Here is an 11,899-nt window from a genome sequence, read left to right on the forward strand (position 1 = left end):
TATAATGGATGCGAACGCCCTACAGCTTTCCGTCGCTGTGCCATCATTCGTAGCCGTTAACATGATGACCACTGTGATCCATTTATGTAATACCATTCACATACATCAATACAGAAGGCCATACGCATAGACAAAATGTCGAACCTATGCATTGCTCGTACTGCTACCATCGTGAACGAGTTCCATCGTCGCCTGTGGGGCTAACCGTTTCAGCTATATCTTTACCCCTCTGAAGCCTTTATGAGGCCTAACGTAGCGGCACGATATATATTAACTAAGGACAATCCACAGTGGAGTTACCCCAGAACCGCCTCATCGGTTGTACAAACCAATAAACGGGGCACCCCAACCCGATCGGTTCAGTTAGGCTCAACGCTCAGCGGCGGCGCAGAAGAAGCAGCAGCAGCAGGAGGGATAAACGTTGAGTCAGCAGCACGCATAAGAGAGTACATCGATGGCTCAATAGTCCTAAGGCTGCTGGCAGCGCATCGTAGAAAGTCAGCCGTGAGAGGCGTGAGGCGACACAACGCTAACAATTATTTACTTTGAAAGAAAAATATCAACACTGTTACTCCGCGCCACCGCTGCAGTACTGTGTGTATATTCATTTGTCCGCTGTTGATTTGCTGACCAAGTCCACTATTGAAACCGTCGGACTGTGGCAAAACTAGCAAAGTTACCATTTTAAGTCAGCACAGACGCAATGAGTGAGTGAAGGTCGATGAGCTGGAGCGGCAAAAGCTGTTGTTGTTGTTATTATTCGTGCCGTTAGCAGCGGCTCGACGGTGGCCGGCCAAGGGGTTGACAACGAAGCTCTGGCAGGAGCAGTAGCTGCACCGAGAATTGTTGTGTTCGCCTGTTGTTGTTAGTTAGTTGGCGAAGTAACGTCACCAGAGACGACTGCGAGACGATGGTGACGGTGACGGCGAACAGCAACAAACTAACCGGTAACGAAGCTAAAAGCGACGAAGTAACAGTTAACATCGAACAGCCAAACAGATCATCCTTTAGCTACAACAACAACAATAACAGTCACGGCAATGCGACAAACTGCCGGTGCACCCACCGCGAACCTGTGCGCGGGGTCGGCGTAAAACAGATCGCACAGCGCACATCATCACGCGCCACAGCAGCAAGTGTCAGTCTCAGCTTCACAGACAAGAAGCTGTTGCTGCTGCTACAACAACATCGACAGACTAGATAACAACGGCGGCGCTTGTGGCGATGGCCACAGGCGCATCGGCAGCGATCGCTGTCTCATTTGGGACAGCGTCTCGGCGTTACCAGCCCAAACGGCCCTCCTTACGAAACCGTCGCTCGTCGTAACAGTCGACGTAACAACAAGCCAGCAATAGCAAAGCGGGCAAAGGCAGCAGCACCAGCAATGATTGACGCTGCAGCAAATAACACTGCTTCCCCATAGATTAGAACACGGCCGTCTGGCTCCGTAACTTCTTTAAAAAATACGAGAAGCTAATCGAGCTCTTGAAGCAGCGAGTTCCCACTGAATAGAACCATATTCAACAATGTATTCTATGTAAAGCAAAGATCATATAGGCAATGGTGTTCGACGACGAGGTCGTGGAGTCTGTTTATCAGAAAAGGTCGTGCCGCCAAGAATCGTATCCAGCAGCAGATGGGTATGAGGGGAAGGAGACCGTCGGGGGAGGAGATAAATTCTCACATTTCGTCCACTTCCTTTCTATCTCTATAACTCAACTTGTTAGCGTTGTTTGCTTACTTGGAACTATTTCTAGTGACCACTTTGGCTGTTATCTGGTCATATTTAGCTGATGCGTGCGTCCGCCTCTCTCAGTCTTCTTTTCGAATTTCTCGTCGAACTCATTATTGAATACGGTACGTAATATTGACCAACACGTTGTATGGCCAATACCAAGGCGGTTTTGTTTGCCTTTATGTCGAGTATTCTTCTTTTTTCCGTTTTCCCGCTTTGGTTGGACGTCATTCCCACGTTATAAGACCTCAGCAAGGATACCAACGGCATTTCAGGACTCTTATTTTCTCTGCTCTATTCTATAAAGCCTCTTCTTCTGCTCTCCTTTGTTCCTATTGTTTACATTGTAAAATGTTGGGTTTCTATTGGTTGCTTTGAGGCTATTCAGCTTTTTATATAGCAGCCTCGTCTCGTTTTTAATTTGTTGGGATGCCTGCTGATCGAAGCTAATGATGGCATGAACACGAGGTTATGTTCTGCTGTGTGGCAGTGGTAATACTTCTTCCTCTGCCCCGTATGGGCAGCATGTTATACGGTCCTTCTCGTCGACGCCGTCGTCATCAAGGTTGTCGGCTCTCTCTCTCTCTATATATATATATACGTCTACATATATTGGAAGAAATCCCTGCACGGAGCGCCTTTCAGGTTGCCCCAGAGGCCGTACCAGCGGCTACAGCGCGAAGCAGCAACGCAGACACACCTCTTGTGTTTGCATGTTCTGCTTCAGAGTATGTGCGTGGAGGTTGGATGGGTACTTACTCGTATAATGTTCGTGTGATATCGATACATCGTAGGGGCCACATTCTTCTCGGTCGGCGGATGCTCGTCTGCTGTGGACGTCGACGTCGTCATTGTCATTGAGGCTGGTGCGGCTATTACGCAAGAAGGCGGAAGAAGGAAGCAACGAATGGGGCCGTTTGGGGAGAGAGATAGCGCGAGAGGACTTCCCATGACGCCGCTGCTCACTCCGTTGCCACACGCCCAGTGTGCGGTGTGCATTGTATTACGTCGTTTCCATCATTCCGGCGACGTTGACAACGGCAGTCGCCTCCATCAACATTACGATCTTCACTCGTTTTGCATAGTCTGTTGCCATAGACTAACGGCCCACTCTTCCCTCCTTGTCACTTTCCTTCTCTACCCCTCTGAGCCGCTCTTTCTTCGTTGTCCGCGCTCCGTGGTGCTCTGCGGGCTTGCGCGCCCAGGACCTATCTTACCCTCTCTCAATCCCTTCCTCCTCTCCACACACACGCTGAACCACCCCAACTCGCGCTCTTGTCGATCTGTTCCCCCTCCCCTGTGAGGGACAGCCTACGGGCCCCGAGCTCCGAGCCCAGGACCTATCATCGGGTTCGTAGTTGGGCTGTTGGTGGTTCTCACAGCGCAATTACCCCACAACCCCTCCGCATGCTGTATTTGGTCTGCGGTTACGTTCTCTTGCTTCCTGCTGCCGCCGCCACCGTGCCGCTACCGCCGCCGCCGCTGCCCAACCTTTGGTCACTAGCAATGGTAGAGCTCGATGGCTCGACGGCCCAACATGCCACTTACTTCGCTACCGTATTATTACGAGCCATTGCCGCTATCTGCCACCACTTCTATTACTACTGTTATTGCTTGTTGGCGCTTGTCCGTTTGTCCTTCCCTGTGATGCTCACAACGATGACGATCACACTGATGACCATGGAGCGCGAGGGCGGATCACTCTCTCTCTTTTTGCTTCGGTTTGGCTCTGTGCCGTTAGGCGCTGCTAGAGATACTCCTCTCGATAACTTCCCTTTGGATATTGCGCGCCTGCAGAGCAGGGCCCTGTTTGTTGTCTCCCTGTGTTTTCGCTGCCTCCAGCTGGTAACGGTCTGGGATCCCCTCCCGCGTTGTTATTCACTGTTGATGCTACCGCTGTTACTGCTGGCTTTCCTGTGCCTGTCTAAACTAAATACTTCGAATTTTACATTAAGCACCGCCGTTGGCCACTCCATCAGACGATTCGCTCCCAGCACAAAACGAACTGTGTCTATGCTCGGATTCGAACCTAAATCACCGCGTGCCCCTCAGATTAGCGAGCAAACGCGTTACCTATGACGCTACCACAGGGACTTCCTGTGCTTCTCATAGACACTCATACACAGACAGCATGAGAGAGGAAGAGACATGCACACTTACCACTGTCATTGGCAGAGACTCGCTCTAGTATTGCTGCTGCTACTTCTGATGGGTCTGCGCTGTTTCCCTCCTCCGTAATTTTCTCACTTTTTCTCTATCCACCTTTTTCTTCCTCAACTCCAACTGGCGTGGTGAATGACGACCACGACGACGAACCCCAATGACGGAAGTAGCGAGGACAAACGGGACGTCGGCACAGCAACGCCTGGGAGTCCGCCAATCAAGAACCCAGCAGCAGTAACAGCAGGGCCGCTTGTGCTGTATCAGCAACAGCAGTAGCATAAATAGAAGTCGAAGGGGACGAAACTAGAGGGGTCTCAGCCCTGTGCTGCTGCCATTTTGGCTGTTGGTCGTGGTTGTTGATTGTGGGAGTGTCCCGCAGATGCCCATGACATTTTATGGGAGAGGGTCGCTTCGATAGTAGTTCTTGTCCCTTTCTGCGATGCACAGGACCTGAAGGCCTGGACGGGTTCGTGGACATGTAATATACGCGTACACGGGTTTCACTATATTCTACCAAACATCACCCGCTACTAGTTCAGCCAGCCACCTACGGGATACAAGCGCTACCGATGAAGGAGCCCATGAGAGAATACAGCTTCTGCTGTTGCTGCTGCTGGCCTATACTGTTCACGGAAGTGAGTCCGGGGCCGAAGAGACGGTAGGTGGTACGCGCTTGACCTGACCATTAGGGTAGTTGCATTAGTGCTACAGTAGCGATTGGCGTTGAATAGCAACGATCGGCTGAGTCGCTGTGTCTTGAAAAATCTATGAGACCTATGTCATTTCCATGCAATCAGTGCCTACTCACTGGACAGCTTTTGTTGCACATTATCGTTTTGACGTCGTCGTCGACAACTCACAGTACGCCCTGACAATAACAACAACAATAACAAGCGAAAGCCCGTGTTAACAACAACAACAACAACAACAATGCTAATAGCCATTGCAGCCCGCCGACGGAGGCACACTAACCGCTGGCCAGGAACCACGAGTGGCGAAGATCGCTATCGAGTTTGTCTCGTCGTTGCAGTGTATCGCCTGGCTGTCTGTTGGCATGCCGACGATTTATTTCATCGACGACGTCTTTATTCTAGGCCACATATACAACACAAGAAGAACTGTATTGCAGAGCAGCTGGTCGGCAGCAGCAAGCGTGCTGCACGGCGTCATCTGAAACAAGGAAGCACGACAAACAATCAGACGTGGGAAGAGATCGAAGCCGACCCAAGACGGATAAACGCAGAGACAGAGAAAGTTTTGATTTGCAAACATAACTTAGCAACGACAAAGATGGATGCACATGCAGATACGGCTGCACGTTATTAATAGATGCTATATTCGCCTATTCCCACCTCGATTCATTACCGTTTACGTAGCTGTTAGGGTAAAGAACACTCAAATAGGGCAAAACGTACGAATAAATAGAACAGAATCTAACACATTTTACTTTATCTACTTCACGAATCTAAGGTAACACGCGTGGTTGAAACGATTTCACCTCATTGCGCTTTATATAGTACTAACGTTAGTTTATTATTATTAATGCCAGTCCTTCACATAAACTTAATCGCGCCCACAATAAAATGTATAACAAGGGTTACTTTTATTCGTGAAATTCGTGATACAATTATTAATGTGCTAAAAATAACTCGCATCAATCCTTCGTTTCTTATTTGGGTAGATGCCCACATTCGCTTGTCTATGTCTAATGTCATTTCATAATCGAGCTTGTCTATTTACTTGCTAGCTGACGGTCGGGCCGTCCACATCTGCTTTTATTACGCTACACAACGATGGAGAGATGAGACCACAAATAAGGAGTTAGAACCATACATACGTCGTCGCCTTTTCTCACACTCAGCCATTACTGCTGCTGCAGCTTTAATGATACTTTTCCCCACTGCGAGTAGCTTTTCGCGCCCACAGCTTTACTCTATGCCGCTTCGTAAACGTAGGCCCATCGTACTTGTCTAGGTTCCTGCGCAAATCTAATGCAACGCAATGAGCGATTCGCAGGGCCGACCAACTTGGCAGGACCCATATCGGCCGAAAACTCGTCCGCCGTCGAACAAGCGACCCGCAGCAGAAGAATGACGAAGCAGTTGCACGAGATCTTGATACTGCTGTTACGACCACAAACCCAGAAGTCAGGCCAGTCGTCGAAGGCAGGACAGATAGAGTTTGTTGTTGATTCACGTCAACTGTAAAGCGGGACGGCTACGACACAAGAGAAACCAGCAGCCAATAGCGACAACAACAAAACGACCAAGTGACCGATCAAGCAGTCGCTGCATAATGCGTCGTTGTTACTGCTGCTGCTGCTGCTGCTGGTGTGATTCTCCTTTTTCTCCTTCTGGCAAATGAACAAACGTCGACGCGCGTAAAGAACGAGGACAGAGCTAGACTGTACCTCTATACTACCACCACTGTTATTAGTCTGTGGTTGAGAGTGCTGGAGAAAAGACGGTTGTGACCACGAACGAGACGAAGAGGAGAAGGAAGAAGGCCTGCTGCAACAGCCGCTTGACGATGTCGTCAGGCGCCGCCGCCGACGATTGGCGGCCGAGCGCGTCGCTACCTTTGGAAACGGGTCAGGTAAGCAGCAGTACAGCAGAGTAAGCAGCTCAGTGGGAGCATCGCGTCGCTTCGTGTCGTGTCGTTTTCTGCTTCGTAGAGATGCTGCTAAAGACATCACCATTTCGACCACATACTCGTCTTACGGCTATGATGAACAATGGGAACCGCAGAGGCATGCGCGAGATAGCGCGTGGCCAACAGGGAAGGAAGGGCGCCGCTGAAAAGTAGCCAACGGCTGGACTGGTCACCGTCACTTCCATTACCATTATCGCTGTTAGCACTAGTAGCACTACCGATACCAACATCGTCGTCTACGACTATATGTACATAGCTATCTGAGGTGGCGAGCGAGGGCAGCGACCGGCGAGAGATTTTTAAACGAACACTCGTCCACGCTCTAAGGTACGACGGCGTAGTAGCAGCTAACGTTGCTTTGACTGCTGCTGTTACTGCCTCCACTAACGCCGCTGATGGCGATGATAATGAGAGCGATTATCGTGCTGATGATCATGGTAGCAGCTAGTGGTGATAATGTTATTGCTATCGCCGGCATTCCCGTTGTTCTCATGATTCCGACGATTGGTGTGGCCACTATCGTCGTTGGCGTGGCTGCTGCTTACCATCCTACTCCTGTCGTAAGACTGAAAACCAAACGAGGCAATGACCGAGCTGCTCAGCCAGCCAACATAATCGTAGAGGTTTGTGGTCTCCGGTCTAGCATTAGCCGTATTGAGTTCGCTACGGTTGTACTCGTCACCGCCGTGACCAGACTACTGGGTCTCTGGGCGTTTGTTCAATATAGGACCAGGCCGTTTGGGAATATCGGTCGCTGTTGTCAACCACCGACAGTGGACAGCAACTGCGGCATGGCGCTAGCCTGAGCGTTGTTGGTGTTAGAGTCGGCGTCGTTGGTAAGACAGCCTTATATGTTGGGTGGCTATAACATCCCCCCAAAAAATGGCGACAACAAAAACAACGACCGCAACAACCGCTTTATGGCCAGTGGTATGCCTCAGGATACGAGGTATCAAGGAAACGAGCTATCGGTCTTCGTTCTTTTCTGTATCAGTGGCTAATGTAAGTGCAGCTGCAGGGTGCCGGCGATGGCGGCGGCGGCGGCAGCAGCAGCAGCAGTATTAGGCCAGTCAGGTTTCGTCGAGACGCCCGACAACCATCACCTCGCTAAGGGTCGACGATCGGAAAAGTCCATCTCTTCCATCAGCAGGGTTTCTTTCCACCGCGTTTTAGGAAAAGGGATGTAGTAGACCAGCGGTGGTAGAAGGGTGCGTCGAGCTCCCAAAAACTGTTCCTATCTCGCTCTGTGCAATTCTCAAGTCTTGTCTGTCCGGTCCGAGCTTGTTTCGTCCTTTATTGAAACATCGTCAACAAACGTCTCAGCCAATACCGGTCGTGTCGCACGCTGTCCGCAGAGTTCACTGACTCCGTAGCATCTATAGTATTTGACTACGTCTATGTCCGCACTGCACTCCGAACAAACTCTGCGAACGAAACAAAACAAAACATTGCGCCCTCTGAGCAGAGACAAACTATTAGCAGCACCAAAAGTAGTACAGCAGCAACTAGAAAGAGGGCTGTCGTTTATGCTGAAAAACAAAAAAAAAATATCATCGCGGAAAGCATTATATAGACAGGAGTAGCTGTTGGTTGCTTTATTGCATCTCGTAAAATACACAGGCGGCGCGTTAGAGAAGTTTTACGCTATAAAGAATAATTTTATAGTGCGTGAAATAGCTAAGGGACATACAATTCATGAAGCTACCGTCAGCGAATAAAAATAAACAAACCGGCAACTGATAATTGCAGGCGGAAGCCGGCCGTAAAATCAAACTACGCCGATAGCAATCAAATCGTCATGTTCGACAAGCGAATTGTTGATCATACGAATAACGATTTAGGTGCGGCCTGCTGCTCTCGGCCTGATTATACTCAGGCTCCGCGTCGATTAAGACGCCTGCTGTGTATCTGTGAACGTAGACAACGGTAAACCAGAATGACCAGAACGAACGTACGAGCAAGCCGACATTCATGACAGCCTACAACGAAAAACTGCAACTAATCACATAGATCGCAAATACATACACTTACACATATATATATATATATATATATATTTATATATATCTGTGTGTGATAAGACACGACCGAATTGTTGCCATTTAAATTCGAATTACTGTTGTTTATATTCATATAACGGGGGAGGAGCCGTTACGACGTGATAAATGAGGCGGCAGGGATCACAAGACGGACATTTTTGACAGTGATCGAACGAGAGGCTGAACGCAAAAGACGACACTAATGCAGATCTCTATGGGCTTCTTCTGAGAGAGAAAATGTGAACAGTCATCGTTCGTTGGCTGCGGATGGACCAAGCTGATCTGAGTCGACTGAAAGAGATCGTCTTCAGACAGCAGGAGGAAATCGTTATATTTCTCTAGATTGTTTTTTCAATTTTTGAGGCGGGGTCAGCTTAGTAATTCGAAGCTTTTCGTCGAAGAGTGGCCGGCAAGCATTGATATTCGTTGAGTCGGAAAGATAGAATAGAAAGGGCGAGGGGCAAACCACGTTTGCACTAGAGAAGCCATGGGAAGTGAATGTTCAGTTTCGAGCTAGAACATAGATGCTAGTTTATAATGAATAGGGACGAATTACAATGAAGGTATGGTTCTAAACGCGTTTCGGTTTCAGAGAACCACGTCAGAGCTAATTCCTTGTAAAAATTTAGCACATGCAAAAAAGGAGTCATATTTTAAATAATTCCCTAATTCTAATGTAGATGAACGTAGACGTATAGGTGAAGCGTATAATACCTCCGGCGAACATCAATAGAATGCTGCCTGCAAAGCGTGGCAGATAGGCTGCAGGTGCGATGATCCTCTAGGAAGACGCCGACACCACGACCGATTAGGCAAAGCCAAGATAATTTTAAGCCTGTATCATCAATGACTGTATTCTAATGCGGAACAACTTACTTTATATTTACATTTGCATAAAGAACAACAGGGAGAAGAAAAACATGTGATTGTTGTATCAATTATTATTATTAGCAGAAAGAGGGCGCTGCGGCTACATCGAGTGACTTCCGAACTGTTTCGGCCTTCGTCTTCTTTTGGGAAAAAAAGAACAGTTCCTTCTGTCCGACGCAAATCTATCACTGCCGAATAAGCACACGGAACAAAGACACTAACATTACAGAAATAAAGGTGCTGTACATGATAATTACTGCACGTCTGGTCGACGCATTGTCAGGCCGCCTAATTAAATATCTATTATTTACGCGTCGTTCCCGTCGTCACTGTTTTTTTGGCGCTGCCGTCTCCGACGTAATCGACCCAGACACACAAACAAGTAACACACAGTGACACATGGAGAGAAGCTTTTGAGGGGAAAGAGGAAATGCATAAACCGAGAGGTTGTTAGAGAGTTGAAGGGAAGTGGTAGCAAGCGGTGGGTGGAAGCATAACGTAATTAATTGCATATAAACAGAACAAAACGAGCCACTTTATTTCGATGTACACAAATATACACGTACATACGTAAGGCGAATCATATACGCCATCGACACTATAAAAAATCAACAATAAACACTCGGCACAGGAAAAAGTCACGGAAGATTAGACCTTTCAGACAGCGACGCTGCGTCATTTGAGAAAACGAGACTAAGTAAAAAAACATTATTATATATATATATATAAATTAAAAAAGAATTCTCGCATACGTTCGCTTCGCCATGCTCCGTCGCCCATTCATTTCTCGGCTGTTTGATACGGTTGTTAGAAGTTAAAAGTTCTCGCTTTAGTCCATATTAATAGTAAGCAGTGAACGAACATTAGAATCAAGCTATGCATATATAGAGATATTTCATATGTTTGTTTCGTATTGTTTTAGGGAGCGAGCACCGTAAGCAGCTCCAGTAGGCCAGCTATCAACTGCCACTTATTTGGACATCGTTTTAGAACCGTTATATTCATCATTGCTTGTCTGTATACAGCTTCAGAGTACAGCTGTCTCGCAGTGCTACATTACGCAACAAAATTATTAGACTAAAAATAGTCACTTTTTTATGCTGCAGAGAGTTCACATGACGTTGCAATGCTAGCCATTACATATACTACATAAACAAAATTTTCATGTACCCACCGTTGAACGATGGATACATACGAACAAATGTCGTAATCGTCGTCCGCCACTCTGGAGATTTGGTCCCAGCTTTCGAAACGGGCGGTAAAGAAGTGGAGAGAGAGAATCGTGTTTTCGAAATAGTTCGTATCAATTCTACTTCGAATTAACCACCAGAGCGCGCTTTAGATGCTTCCTGCTGCTTGCAGTCTGTGGCACATTGGGACCAACTCTATTACTGTTATTTATATTATTAATTTCTACTATTGCTAGTAATATGATTGTTTGACATATAAAGGCGAAGGAGTGCGCTATATTTTTGTTTGCGCAACTCTTGTTTTTCGCCCGTGTTATATGCTTGTTACACTTTACTATCTTTCACCCTTCGTACGCAATCCTGGCCGCTGCCATCTTTTCAGATTTGCGCAAGATTAGACTGTTTGTTACTTAATTTAAATGTTGAATCTTTTTCTCTCAAATGACATTTGCCTGTGACCCCTCAGCTTCTCTCTGAAAGCTTTTTATTATAGTCAGACACTGCCAAAAAGACAGGCAGGCGAAACAAAATAAGACGTGTTATAAGTCTATTCGTCCACAAGGCTAGCTCGCATGGCTGCTTGTAGCCCAATCGTTGATGTCAGCCGAACTACAATCAAGCCATAGTGGGCTTAAGCAGCGTATGCCCATCACTGTAATGACCTAGAGTTGGAAACCCACCCGCGATCTATGACTTCCAACTTAATCTAACAAGTCTCGAAAGTTAAATCTTGTTTCCATCCAGAAATGAAAATGCTGACAGAGAAACGAGGATCAAGACCCAAAATGGTGCGATTTAATGGCAAGGGTTAACCTGACCACTACTATATAATATATATATGCCCACAAGTATATAAATGACTGCTGACTCGTCGAGTCAGAAAACACAATAGAAAAACTAAACAGATTGTGCCTGATTTGAAGCAACTACTATTATGATTCTTATTATTATTATTATAGTGGCGATGATTATGATGGTGATAATTATTATAAATGCGATACGATAATATAATGCTGGAAACAACAGTAATTACTGTTATATTATTACCATTATGATATTTATAACTATATAGAGTATATATATATATATATATATACATATATTATATATACTGTTATATTATATAATTGTTTAACAATTATTGTCTACTGGTGATGATAATATGGATACACTGCGCTATATATAAATATATCGCTATTCTGGTAATGTGCTACTATGCTCTAAAAGCCACATATGGATAAAATAGTATA

At 46.7% G+C, this 11,899-nt stretch overlaps 1 long non-coding RNA gene and 1 pseudogene across 2 annotated transcripts in view; one reads left to right on the top strand and one right to left on the bottom strand.

The window, feature by feature from the left end:
• Window positions 1-10,142, bottom strand: part of LOC147754791 (uncharacterized) — a 33,135-nt gene extending 22,993 nt beyond the window's left edge. Inside the window, exons 1-3 of the long non-coding RNA XR_015329543.1 lie at window positions 9,304-10,142; window positions 8,281-8,894; window positions 3,896-7,974 (exon numbers count right to left, since the gene is read on the bottom strand). This is a non-coding gene — a long non-coding RNA (uncharacterized LOC147754791). The remainder of the gene's footprint in view (window positions 1-3,895; window positions 7,975-8,280; window positions 8,895-9,303) is intronic.
• LOC111253236 (putative nuclear hormone receptor HR3 pseudogene) overlaps window positions 1-11,899 on the top strand; it is a 23,106-nt pseudogene that overhangs the window by 3,919 nt on the left and 7,288 nt on the right. The gene's annotated exons all lie outside the window — the stretch shown is intronic.

The sequence above is a fragment of the Varroa destructor genome, unplaced genomic scaffold (genome assembly GCF_002443255.2).
Source record: "Varroa destructor unplaced genomic scaffold, Vdes_3.0 BEIS01000006.1, whole genome shotgun sequence".
In the NCBI taxonomy this organism is placed as follows: domain Eukaryota; kingdom Metazoa; phylum Arthropoda; class Arachnida; order Mesostigmata; family Varroidae; genus Varroa; species Varroa destructor.